Here is a 14,244-nt window from a genome sequence, read left to right on the forward strand (position 1 = left end):
CCTTAGTGTATAGATTCTGACTATTTACATTCAAATCTGAGCATGCCCTCCCCTAGCAGTCCCCAAACAGGTTAACCTTTGTAAATAGATGATGGGGATTAAGGGATGCACGTGTTGTGATGAGCACCAGCTGTTGTATTTAAGTGTTGAATCGCTATATTGTACACCTGAAACTAATATTACACTGTGTGTTAACTAAACGCAATTTAAATAAAAACTATACACCAATAATGTAACAGCAGAAAGAGAAATCAAAGAATCAATCCCATTTACAGTTGTGCCCAAAACAGTAAGATACCTAGGAATAAACCTAACCAAAAAGGTGAAAAACATGTATTCTGAAAACTATGAAAGAGTGTTAAAAAACACTGAAGGTGACACAAAGAAATGGAAAAACGTTCCATGCTCATGGATTGGAAGAACAAATATTGTTACTAACAATGTCAATACTAGCCAAAGCAATCTACATATTTAATGCAATCCCTATCAAGATACCAACAACATTTTTCACAGAGCTAGAACAAACAATCCTAATATTTGTATAGAACCACAGAAGACCGAGAATAGCCAAAGCAATCATGAAAAAGAAAAGCAAGGTTGGGGGTATCACAATTCCGGATTTCAAGTTATAGGACAGAGCTATAGAATCAAGACAGTATGGTACTGGCACAAAAATAGACACGTAGGTCAATGTGGATAGAAATGCAACAGATTTCCAGACGTTGATTTTATATCCTGCAACTTTACTGAATTCATGTATCAGTTCTATCAATTTTTTGGTGGAGTCTTTTGGGTTTTCTATATAGAGTATCAAGTATCAGGTCATCTGCAAATAGTAAACTCAAAACAAGGAAGTCAGTAAATAGGAAAAACTCAGTTCAGTCTACTGGTGTAAGGAAAAACCCAGTCCTTCCTGTTTCTTTTTTCTCTCACACTACTACCAGACTCACAGAGAGCACTTCACTTCTAGTAACCCAATGTGTGAAGGTTTTTCCCATGCCACCGAATAGCACTCAATTCCAAAATGTATGGGGGGTGAGAGGTTCCCCTCACCAAGCAATGCTCAGGACACCAACTGACTGTCCTACAATTCAACTCAATTCTGACATTTTCTACCTGGAGAGAGCATTAGATCCCACAAGTTTAAGAATTCAACAATGGCCCCCCTTAACCCCCAACTTCAGATAACAGTCACGAGGGCAGGTTGCCACCTGTGCTCTGACCAACTGTCTATAAATCTCCCATCTCCCTCCTTGAGTTCGATTAATTTGCTAGAGTAGCTCACAGAACTCGAAAACATTTTAGTTACCCGATCACCTGCTTATTTTAAAATTTTTTAAGGTTTTATTTAAATTCCAACTAACATACAGTGCAATATTAGTTTCCAGTGTGCAATATAGTGACTCAACACTTCTTTGCAACACCTGGTTCACATCACAGCAAGTGCCCTCCTTAATCCCCATCACCTATTTCACCCATCCTCCCACCACCTCCCCTCTGGTAATCAGCAGTTTGTTCTCTATAGTTAGTGGTCTGTTTCTTGGTTTGCCTCCCACTCTCTCTTTTTTCCCCTTTGATTACCTGTTTATTATAAAATTCAGAGACAGATGACAGAGATGTATAGAGCAAGGTATGAAGGAAGGGTATGGCGTTTCTGTGCCCTCTCAGAGTGCACCACTCTCCTCAAACCTCCAGCTGTTCACCAACCTGAAACCTCCCCAAACCCTCACCTTTTGGATTTTTATAACAGCTTCATTACATAGGCAAGATTGACTGAACCTTTGGCCATTGGAGATTGACTCAGCTTCCAGCCCCTCCCCTTTCCCAGGAGGTCTAGGGTGGGACTGAAAGTTCTAACCCTCCAATCACGGTTGGTTCTGGCAACTAGCCCCACCCTTCCTGGGATGGGGGGAGAATCCAAAAGTCACCTCATTAACATAAAAAAGACATTTTTGTTGCTCTCATCACTCAGGAAATTCCAAGGGTTTTAGGAGCTCTCTGCAAGCAACAGGGATGAAGATCAAATCTATATTTCTTATCATAAATCACAGTATCATAGTTAGCTTTATGTAAAACAAGTGAAATCTGTTCCACCCCCAGCCCCAACTCTCCTTTGCTTCCTGTCTTAGGTGAATGGGCAGATGGTGATTGCCTAAGCCAGGGCATCTCTTCTCACAAGGTCTCATTGCTTTGATGGCCTTTGTGTTGCTAAGCAATTTATCTTTCTCACCCCCATGTCTGTCTCACCCACCACTGCTCATCTAACTCTAGCCCTGTCATCCTACTCATTCCATAAGCCAAATACATGAAGAATACATTGAATTTCCACATCCCAAGGTTCTTCCATACTTCAGGAATATTCTGGGTTTTTTTCTCAAGTTTCACACAAATAATCTTGTACCCAATATTGTTTAATCTCATCCATTTACCCTTCTTGGAGGAATGCCTTCTAAGCCTTCCCTGAAACTTAACAGGTAGTTTTACAGTTGTTTTTTTTTTCTCTTTCTCAAATTTTCAGGGTAGTCAACAAAATGATAGCACAATATGATGTCATTTTACTGATCAAAAGGCTACCTTTCCTAATTACAAGTCCTGCCCCATAAAGAAGGTAAGTTTGTCCTGTTTTTACAAAAAGCAGAATAAGTAAGCTTAAAATGGGCCTCCTGGAGACACTTTAACAACAACAACGCACTACTCCAATGATGGGGATTGCAAATACTGTGGTAACCAGGTGGGGGCTATTTTTGAACAGACAGGCCTCTCGCTGTCCCTCAAATTGTACCACTGACATTGCCTCCCTCTCTGTTTATAAGTGGGATCACCCCAGTTCAAATGAATTCAATACCATTTCTTTTTTTATTGTTACGTTAATCACCATACAGTACATCATTAGTTTTCGATGTAGTGTTCCATGATTCATTGTGTGCGTATAACACCCAGTGCTCCATGCAGAACGTGCCCTCTTTAATACCCATCACCAGGCTAACACATCCACCCGCCCCCCTCCCCTCTAGAACCCTCAGTTTGTTTCTCAGAATCCATAGTCTCTCATGGTTCATTTCCCCCTCCGATTTCCCCCCTTCATTTTTCCCTTCCTACTATCTTCTTTTTTTTTTTTTTAACATATAATGTATTATTTGTTTCAGAGGTACAGGTCTGTGATTCATCAGTACCATTTCTTATTAATAGATCTGGAAAAAGATTTGTAATGAGGAACAAGTAAATTAGAGTAGGAAAACATTTTTTCTCTCAACTGTCAGCGTCATTCAAAGATTCCATTAAGGACACTGTGGACATGAAATCTAATTTTAGTTATGGGGTTTTTGCTCTTTTTTATTTTTATTTTTTACTTTTAAAGTAAACTTCATTTTTAAAATATTTGTCAAATATTTGTCAATAACGTGCCACATGCTAGTCACTGAAGATAAAGTGGTGATCAAAATGGACTTAGGTGCTGCCCTAGGGTAGCTTAAACCAAGGAAGACAAATCTCAAACAAGCCATAAAACTATGATGTAAAGGGGGTCAGGAAGCTAAGGAAGTATATGACAAGGAAACTGAAACTATCATTCTGTGTGTGTGTGTGTGTGTGTGTGTGTGTGTGTGTGTGTGTTTGGTTCCAAAATTTATTGGTATCCACTGCATCACACTGTGTCCTATTCAACTGAAAATTTTCTAAGCCACTACCCCTACAGAAATATTAATAAGCATAATAATTCTAGATAATGAAACTGTAATTCTTTTTTTAAAGATTTTATTTATTTGAGAGAGAGAGAGCACAAGCAGGGGGAGCTGCAGGCAGAGAAAGAGGGAGAAGCAGGCTCCCCATTGAGCAGAGAGCCCAATGTGGGGCTTGATTCCAGGACCCTGGGATCCGGACCTGAGCCAAAGACAGATGCTTAACCGCCTGAGCCACCCAGGCACCCCAGTGAAGCTATAATTCTTAAGAGGAAAAATATAGATATCAGTTACTTCCAAATCTATTACAGTGTCCATAGTTTATCATTCCTCATGTGAAAAATACCATAAGAAAATAAATAGACACAAAAGAGAGCTTCATTGAGGTCCTTTTCGGATTCCCATTCTCCTAATTTCTAAAAACGGTTAGAACATGGTAGGTAGTAATCTAATATATTCTAACCGTGACAATTTTATAGAGATTGAAATTCAAAGACAGCATAAGCAGAAGTTTTCCAGTATTTTTACACATCAGGTGGGTGGTTTTCCCCAAAAACTATTCCTCAAGTACAAATAATAGAAGTGATTACAGTCCCTTTTACCAATGTGCCTGTAAACACTTAGAAAAATCATACACTGTCTCTGAGAAAAACCAACAGAAATTTATCTGGCAAGGCAATTGGGGTTCTAAAAACTCTTCCAAGCACCAAATATTCACAGGTATAAACTTCCTTGACAGAACACATGTTCTGTTGAATAGGAGAACACAAAGTCTTCTCTAGAGAATGATTTTACCAATATATAAAGTAGGAGTCCCTCTAAGCATGTGGCCTCAAAACTATGCAGAACAACTGTAATGCTCACTTGTCTAACATATGTATATATTTATATGGCTTTTATTCTATGAATTGTTAATATTTTCATTGCATGAATAATCCAAACAGCCTGAACAATTGCTGATGAATATTTTGACACAAGAACACAAGCTGGATGACTCAAAGCATAAAGAACAGATTATTGTTATTTTATTTTATTGATCAGTCAATTAATGTCATTGCCCAGTCCATGGTTTGAGGTAAAATCTGCTTCCATTTCGGAATGAAAACAACAAAAACCTTAACCAACATAGTCATTGATTCAAAACAACAAAGATGAATTATAACAAATTACCCCCTTCCTAGAGGTCAAGTAAAGAATTGAAATAATAGGGGCACCTGGGTGGCTCAGTTGGTAAGCGACTGCCTTCAGCTCAGGTCATGATCTCAGGGTCCTGGGATCGAGCCCCGCATCGGGCTCCCTGCTCCGCAGGAAGCCTGCTTCTCCCTCTCCCACTCCCCCTGCTTGTGTTCCCTCTCTCGCTGTCTCTCTCTCTGTCAAATAAATAAAGTCTTTAGGGAAAAAAAAAAGAATTGAAATAATAGCCATTGTCTATAACTTTTCTTATTATTTGGTAATACTAGCATACATAATATCAGAAAGATTACAGGCATTAAACTTAAGCGTTTTATTATTTAAGAGTCATCTTTTTTCTCTAAACCCCAAGGAAAAAAAGATATCTTTTGACAACCAGAACTTTGAAGAATCAGTGAGACAAAATACACTTCAAATTCAATTATTTTTAAAAATGGTAAAAAGAAATCATTTTCACAATTAACTTTTAAAAAGAGTAGTCACAAAATGACATACATATTTTATATTGAAACGAAAATAAGGCTATGAACCTTAATTTTACCTTCAATTATGTAGTTCATAAAAAATAATTCATGATTTCTAATAGCAAAATTATAAAACAAAATAATACCACCATGAATAAAGAGTCAAAGGTTAATTATTGAATTAATTATCAGGAATAGTGAAGGAGGCTTTGTGACAGCCCACTAGGTAGAAAGAAACTTTACTCTTATTAAAGGGCCAGGAATATACTCGTACTGCACTGATTTTACCTAAAATACTTTTATTTATCCTCTCCTATACAGAAGCTAGATAATAGTAGGAAATATTTTGAAATAGGTAACATGTTTTTTAAGCTCCCAAATTTGTGCTTTATTGTATTTTCGAAGTGGTTGCTAGGACTATACATTCTCATTCAGGATGGGATCTCATAGAAGCTCACTGCTAGTTTCTTCAATTATCTAGAAGCATCAAAAATGGAAACTCCATTAGTGACTGCCAGGGGTTAGGTGGAAGGAGGGATGAATAAGTTGACCACAGAGGATTTTTAGGGAAATGAAAATATTTTGAGTGATACTATAATAGAGACTCAAGAAGGCAATGTACAGCTTTTTGTTTTTATTTCTTACAGATATTCCAGTTGAGGGTGGTAGCATCTGAACTCTCTATACATTTTTCTAATAGTGATACTCAAATAATAAGTAATACTCAAATAGCTCAAGCGTAACATTCACAAGAAAATCCACAAAGGGATCAAAGCATAATACAAAATGATCAAGTATACTTTTTGGTCTATAAATATTTCTCAATTGCTTTGGGTTTAGACACACAAAAATAGAGCATAGTGACTGTCTATGAAATGGGAGTACAAAATTCCATTCAGCAGTGACCTTTTTGTTTCAGTTTCATGCATAATAATTTAGATAACCAAAAAATATATTTGGAGTTGCCAGAGTCGGATGAATAATTATATTCACTCAACTTTATCCAAAGATAGTTTCTACTTCCTCCAAACAACTTAATTAATTCAAAGAGTAAAGAATGCCACACTCAGGCCAAGTATAGTAAAGCAATGTAGATTTTTAACATCTAGGTCACAAAACCAAATATGCATGTCAGGTTTTTAGAGCTTAGCTATCCAATAAGCTTTGTCAAAAAGGTTTTGATGAAGGAAGTGCTATGTTCAGAGCTATGAGAGAGGGAAATAGTATTATGGGCATGTAGAAATGGATTCCTGAAGAGAGTTAAAAGTCAGGGAAGGCAACCAGGATGCTACTCCAAGAGTGGGGTTCAAGGGAAGAAAAGGATATTCAAAATGAAAAAGAGGTGACAGGTGTGAGAAAGACTTCAGACTTCCTGCTAGAAGCAATAGAATCCTGACATGGTAATTTCCAACTTGTAAGAGCGATCAAATATTTGTGCGGTAAGGCACTCAGATGCTGAAGGGAGAACCTAAGAGAGAAGAGGCCAAAAAATGAGTCAAGTTGCATCCCAAATCAAATCCTATTGTTATTTTTTTTATAGAAAATAAACCCGAAAGTTCAACCAGAAATCACTTTCCAATTTCTTCCTGCTAACATACTTCCTCTATGGTTTTGATGTGATTAAATTCAGCAAACTTTTCTTTATCCCTACATGTACAAGGCACTGTGCTTGGGATGGGTAGCTGGCCACATGGAAGGCTTAAAAATAAATTTGACAGGGCGCCTGGGTGGCTCAGTTGGTTAAGCGACTGCCTTCAGCTCAGGTCGTGATCCTGGAGTCCCGGGATCGAGTCCCACATCGGGCTCCCTGCTCAGCAGGGGGTCTGCTTCTCCCTCTGACCCTCTTCCCTCTCGTGCTCTCTGTCTCTCATTCTCTCTCAAATAAATAAATAAAAAATCTTTAAAAAAATAAAAAAATAGGGCGCCTGGGTGGCTCAGTTGGTTAAGCGACTGCCTTCGGCTCAGGTCATGATCCTGGAGTCCCTGGATCGAGTCCCACATCGGGCTCCCTGCTCGGCAGGGAGTCTGCTTCTCCCTCTGACCCTCCCCCCTCTCATGTGTTCTCTCTCATTCTCTCTCTCTCAAATAAATAAATAAAATCTTTAAAAAAATAAAAAAATAAATAAAAAAATAAAATAAATTAAAATAAAAATAAATTTGACAGAAAAGTCAATGCACTTAGGTAGAGAGACGTACGTAACTGGTGTGTTGAACGATGCAAAATTCCATAATAGAGATTTATGGTAATAAACAGAGAAGAAATAATTAATTCCTAGCTGTGTTCTAGAAGAAATACATTAATTGCAACTGCATTCTAAGTACTTTGATTTACAGAAATAGTTGGCTGTGAACATTCAGGAATACCAGGGTGACTTTGGGACAATTCCTTAGTCTCAGGAGACTCAGTTTACTTATCCAGAAAGTAAAGAATAGAGTTAAAACAATTTAGCCAGTAATTATAAAACTTTCTACTTCTATTTAGGTGTTACTAGATGGGGGGAAGGAGGGCTTAGAGTAGCGGATCTTTACAGGGAAAAACTTTCTAGAGATCACCAGTTTCTAAAGTTACTGTTAAGGTTTTCCATGTACAAGCTGAGAGACAGTCAACTTTGCCGACGTTCAAAAGTTTTCATGTTCTCAAATTACCTGCCTTTAAGCTCAAAAGAGATCCGACCCTGGGTATTTGTACCAGCAAGCATTTTCTAGTTGACATTTAGGGCAGGATTACTGAAGAATTACGGTGTGTTCAGAAACAAGGCTAGTAGCAATTAGACACAAAATGGAGAAATACTTCCTCTTTTTTCTTTTCTTAATTTACTCATAGGGTCTTTCTTCCAGTTTAATCTTTTCTGCCTTAATTGACCATATGTTGGAAAAACTAGATTACGGTTAAGAAAGAAGGACAGATTTCCTATTTACAGTAGAATGAATTGACCGAGCTAGTCTGTGAAAGGAAGTATTGAAGATAAATGCATGTAAAGCTATTTCTACTTGCACTGTCCAAAGGCCCCTTCTAAAATCCTTTTACTTCCTCAGTGCTTAAAATGAACCACAAGTGAGTTTTCTAATGATCTTAATGCAAAAAAATATAAATATGCATATGTATATATATATATATATGATATACGCATATGTATATATATTAATCTTAGCTATTCTTTTAAATACTGTCTAGTGCCTGCCTAAAACTTGGATGTAAGGAGAGAATCAATTCTGTGATTCTGGTGATATTAGGAAAAAAGAAGATTTTACCTATCAAGTTTAGCATAGACTTGTATATAAAATTTCAAAACATCTCGATGTTTATTCCAAACCAAGCTTAACTCAAAATTTACTAAGAGGCATTTTTGTTCTAAGTACTTATGTTAATATTCTCTTCTAGCCTTCTGGTAGAGATGTCCCTAAGCTTGGCACTCAACTAACCTCTCCTTTTTGAAATTCTTCATAGGCTTTTGATACAATATAATCCTTTCTCTCCATCTTTCTGACAATTCTAGACCATTTCCTTCACTTTCAAATAATCAAAGCCCTACACTTCAGTCTCTCCTGAGCAGTCTTTATGCCAACCTTGGTGCATTAGCTAATTCACCCATTCCACCCTAAGAGTCAGCCCAATTAGACTTGACATCCTTTTCTTTGAAGGTTATAAGAAAATACAATAAGGACTACATTTACTGATAGTTACAATTGGTTTAAATTTAAAATAACTATATAACTGCAAGAGAAAAAATCAATATTCAAGTGGCTGATATTGTAATTCTAGGACAATAACCTTATTTGTCACTAACCTCAACCTAGTTCCTTAAAATAAGAGTAAAATAGTTTACCTTTGTTTATTATCATTTATACAATCACTCATCAGCCAAGCATGGAAGAAAAATATGTATTATGTTTCTTTTAATTTTATGACATCAACAAAAAAGATACAAATTATTTTTTTAAAGATTTTTTATTTATTTATTTGAAAGAGAGAGACAGAGATAGTAAGAGAGAGCACAAGAGGGGAAGAGAGAGAAAAGCAGTCTCCCTGCTGAGCAAGGAGCCCCATTCAGGACTCTACCCCAGGACCCTGGGATCATGACTTGAGCCAAAGGCAGACGCTTAACCAGCTGAGCCACCCAGGCGCCCCCCAAATTATTAATCAACCTTTGATAATTTATTATGTATGCCATTGGCTACTAGATACAAAATACCCTGAACTAGCTTGTTCAATAATTAGCTTTTCTCTTTGTTTTTACTTTCTCTCCTGAATATAGAGAATTTCCTCATTATCTTCAACAATAGCAATAAACATTATTTGATCAGCTTCTAACAGCAAGGCTGTGTGCTAGAAACTGAACATGCAAAGATATACTATTGTCTCTCAGGAAATTTACAAGATAGCTGATTTAAAGGACTGTATGAAAATACAAATAAAATGCAAGGCAGCATACAAGTGGCAAGTGGGTGATCTTAACAGTAACGGGATTGTGAAGGAGGAAGAAGTTTCCTGACATTAGGACAATCAAAGACAACATGACAACGGTCCTGCGATTGAATCTGGGCCTCACTGCAAAATAAGTAGAATCTGGTTAATAATGAAATAGCAATTTATTGAAAAAAATGAAGAAAAGTTTGGGGCGTTCTGGACAAAAGAAACACACTGAGAGAATAGGTTACAAGAAAGGTGCTATGAAACCAAAACCAGTCCAACAGGCAAGCAGGGGAACATGTTGGCGTTTACTTCTCAAGATATTTATCACTTGATAGGATATTCATATGGCCTCACTAGCTTCTGGAACAGCTCTGCTCTTAACATTTGAACAATTTATTGCCTAATTATTTCGTTTGCCCTTTTGAAGAGTCTCTCTGCAGGACACTTTCTGAGAGTGAGAGCACAAAAAGTGGGCCCTTGGAAAGTTATCCTTCCCCCATTGCATTAAAAGCAAAATAACCTTTTATCAAATGCTTTGTGACCGTTTAGAATATTGAATTTGTATTTTAATCATGGAATTCAACAGGAATATAGCCAGTGGGAAGGACTTAATTACAAATGATGTCTTTCTCATGGTTATGCCCGCAATCCCAAGGGATGCTTTAATGACGTTCTGAGCCCTCAGACAGGAAAGGTCAAATGGCTTTGCTCCCCCAGTACTGCAAAGTGCACGTAGCTGCACCTTTATCCTCACAGATGTTCAACCAGGTATAATATTAGCCTGAGGCGAAAATTCCAGGAAACATGAACTCCAGAGTAGGAGATCTTTGGAATTCAGTGAATAATAGAGCAACCTCTTTCAGAGTTTGAAGAGCAGATGAATTTAGATAATCACCATTTGAATACAAATCTATATTTCATTAGAGGTATAATATGCCAGGAGAAATGCCATTCTGCTTGCAAATGTATCACATATTAAAGATTCATGATATTTTAGATTGATACTTTTTAAATTTTGAAAATGTTTCTGCTAGGTTTATACTATGCACATATTTAAGTTTGTATTAGGTTAAGTCAGATGAAATTGACTTTTTTTGGTAGGTCAAAAATGGTTGAATATTCCATTGTACCTGGTTCAACCTGATTACTCAAGTTTTTTTACAATTAGCAAAAGAATGGAAAGTCACATTTTATAACACCATCCTGACCTAATTTTAATTCTTAAAAAATATTTTTGCATTATGCTAAGCAAGATATTTTCAAAATGTGCTGATATATAGATATCCATTAACTCTAAATTTGTGTGCATTTTTCCTTGCACTGGCCTTGATTTTCAACTTTGATTTTTAGGTTTTGTATCTTAGCACTAATGAGGTAACTTAAGGTAGAACCTGACATACATTTTAAGCATGTAAGTCATTTTAAAAATTAATATTAAAGAAAATATTTGGTTTTTCTTAAAACTTAAAAAAGCTGGTCACCCTGCCTTCCCCAAAAAAACCCAAAAATACCTCATATGCCATGAAAGACATGAGTGTCCACATGCATTATTAATATTAATAATTAGAGGGAATCTTCATATACAGAATACAGATATTTGGGTCTTCTAATTTTTTTTACAACTTATACCCTTGTAAAATATTTGGTCATGAAATATATTTGTATTTATTTAGTTAGTTACTTGATTTGATTTTTTTTAACCAAAGCTTATTAATATGCATATTATTGTAATAATTGTATAATAATTTTAACAACTGATCAAAGTAATGTCTACCTCTATAAAGCATTATTTATGTGAACATTAATTAATTTAAACATAAAAAAATTTTAAGACTCTTAAAGCTGATGCCACTGTAAACTTTAAATAATTACTAAAGCATATGAAACTAAAAATGAGGGGCACCTGGGTGGCTCAGTCTGTTAAGCGTCTGCCTTCGGCTCAGGCGGTGATCTCGGGGTCCTGGGATCGAGTCCTGCATTGGGCTCCTTGCTCAGCAGGAAGCCTGCTTCTCCCTCTCCCGCTCCCCCTGCTTGTGCTCCTGTTCTCTCTCTCTCTCTCTCTCTGACAAATAAATAAATAAAATCTTTAAAAAAAAAATGAAAATGAATGGAAATGTAGATTGTGTCAATTAAATTAAGTCTGAATAACACTTAAAAACACACACTATTGGTAGGTTAAGTACTTATGATTAAAAATACTAGAGATCTTTTAACAAAAACTAGTAACTAGGTACCTGGGAAAGGGAGCTAAGAAATAGGAAAGGACTGACAAGATAACTCTTGTCTGGAACATCAGTGGTAAAGTAGCTGTCATTATTTCTGGAAAGCTTATCTCAATTGGTGGGGTTATGCCTGAAATTGAAACAAACAAAAATTCTAGAGTAACTCACGGTGGTCCAACAGAATTGCCAAACAGATGTCTTGTGTGGCCAACAATTTCTGAAGAGAATGCAGTACATTCTCTTAATGCCCCACTGGAATAAAGGGAACAAGTACCATCCATGGGCCAGCTGATCTGATGTGCTCCCCAGGCCACCTCCAGAAATTAGGTTTTTAAGTGGAAAGAACAAGATTAGTGTTTAACCTATCTTTATATGATTTCATAACCACATACCACCAGCCTCACCATCTTGATGAAGCTTTGATATAAAAATTGTAGGATATTTGTTTTTAACCCTAATTCCTTTATGTTCCTCAAAATTCGTATCATCCTGAACATTTACAAGAAATAGCATAAACACTCTTCTTATAGTTGAAAAGCAGAGATGTATCTTATTTTAGTTGGCAGTTAATATGGGGGCTTACAGTATAACAGCTGTCTCAAATAGCCATTAAATTAACTACAGAATTTTGCAAAACCTTTAGCGGCTTGTTTTCTGTGGGGGAGAAATAGAAAAAATGACTAAAGAGGCGTCTTGCCCAGGTTTTGGAATGACTGTACAAGAAAGGTGTTGAATTGACTGTTGGAGGATTCATTCTTAATTCTTTCAGTTTGAATATAACTCTTCATTTAGTGAGGATCTGTGGGTGTTGGGTGTGTTTTCGTAACAAAATCTTTCCAAGAGGCACGTGTTAATTTACCACACACCGGAATGGCAAGGACGACGAGTCTGGGGGCAAGAACCAGTGAAATACGTCAAGGAAAATCAGGGAAGATTTTTTTTTTTTTTTTTTTTAAGATCTCTTTCCCGCCTCTCTCCAAGGGGGAAGCCACCGCCGGGGTTTAGGCTTAGGCTTTATCTCTGAGACAATAGCGCCTCTCGCCGCCTAGGGCACAGCTCAGATCTCGCGCCCTGCCCTCCCCGCGCCCCCGTCCTACCTGTCCCCCTGCCCAGCCCTCTCATCTGCCCCACGCGTCACCTGCCCCACGGACGTCCCCGCCTCGCTGGTCCCCGCGTCTCACCTGCGCTTCTGTCCCACGGACGCCCCTACTCCATTGGCTTTTCTGCCCACAAGTCCCCGGCCGCACCAAGCCCTCAGCTCATCAGTCCTCTGGCCCGCCAGACCCTCTGCCCCCCATCCCCCTGCCCCAGCAGCGCGCCCCTGAAGCTGAGGCGCTGGTCGTGAGGAGCCTGCAGTCGTGCCCCCCCCCCCCCCCGCGCGCCAGGCCCTCGGGCGGGAACAGGAGAGCTGCCGCGAGCCACTGGAGGTCTCCCAACGCCCCGCGCCCGAGGTGCCCGGCTCCCCCGGCTCTCAGGCAAGCCAGCCCGCGTCTCGCCTGCTCCTTGGCTCGGGGCCCCCTGGGCTTGTTTGCTTGTCCTCATCCCCGGGCCAGCCCCGCTCCCTCCCGGCCGCTTCAACAGCCGTTGGCTTCCTGCGGTGTGTTTCTTTTTTTTCCCCCCTCCTAGGCTCCATCAAAGGTGTCTCTGTTATTGAAATATGAAGCCATTTCCTCTCCAAAACCCTTGGTTACTCAAGGCGGGAATCAATGGACCTATATACTCTCCCAGGAGTTATAAATAAACGTCTATTTGTTCAGGAGGCGTTTTCCCGCGTGTCCCAGCATCTTCCCCCGTGGTTATTTTAGGGTGTGTGTGTGTGTGTGTGTGTGTGTGTGTGTGTGCACCCGCGCGCGCCCTGTGCCCATCTGGTTCTAATCCTGGGTATGGATCCATAAGCCAACCCCACCCATCTCGTCTGCCCCTCGCATTCCTCACTCTATAAATAAATCCAGGTTCTTTGAGCTCTGTCATCCAGGGATACAATAGAGATTCCAACCCAATATCGATATTGAGTCCAATAAACAAGAAAATACACTTCTTGCAATTTGGGTGGAAGGGCACCTCCAGTTTAGGAAACTTTGTCTGCTGTTGCCATAATTGCCTCTCTACCTAGTCACCCTGGATCTACTGGGGAAAGGGAGACGGAAAAGCTAGGACATCTCCGACCTTTGGGTTTTCCTTTTAACCGAGGCTAAAAATCAAAGCGAAAATGTACTGTCCTGGCGTTTCTGCCTCACACCGCTGCCCCATAGCTCATTCTCCGGACCCCTTGCCCC

The sequence above is a fragment of the Halichoerus grypus genome, chromosome 2, assembly GCF_964656455.1.
Source record: "Halichoerus grypus chromosome 2, mHalGry1.hap1.1, whole genome shotgun sequence".
Taxonomy (NCBI): domain Eukaryota; kingdom Metazoa; phylum Chordata; class Mammalia; order Carnivora; family Phocidae; genus Halichoerus; species Halichoerus grypus.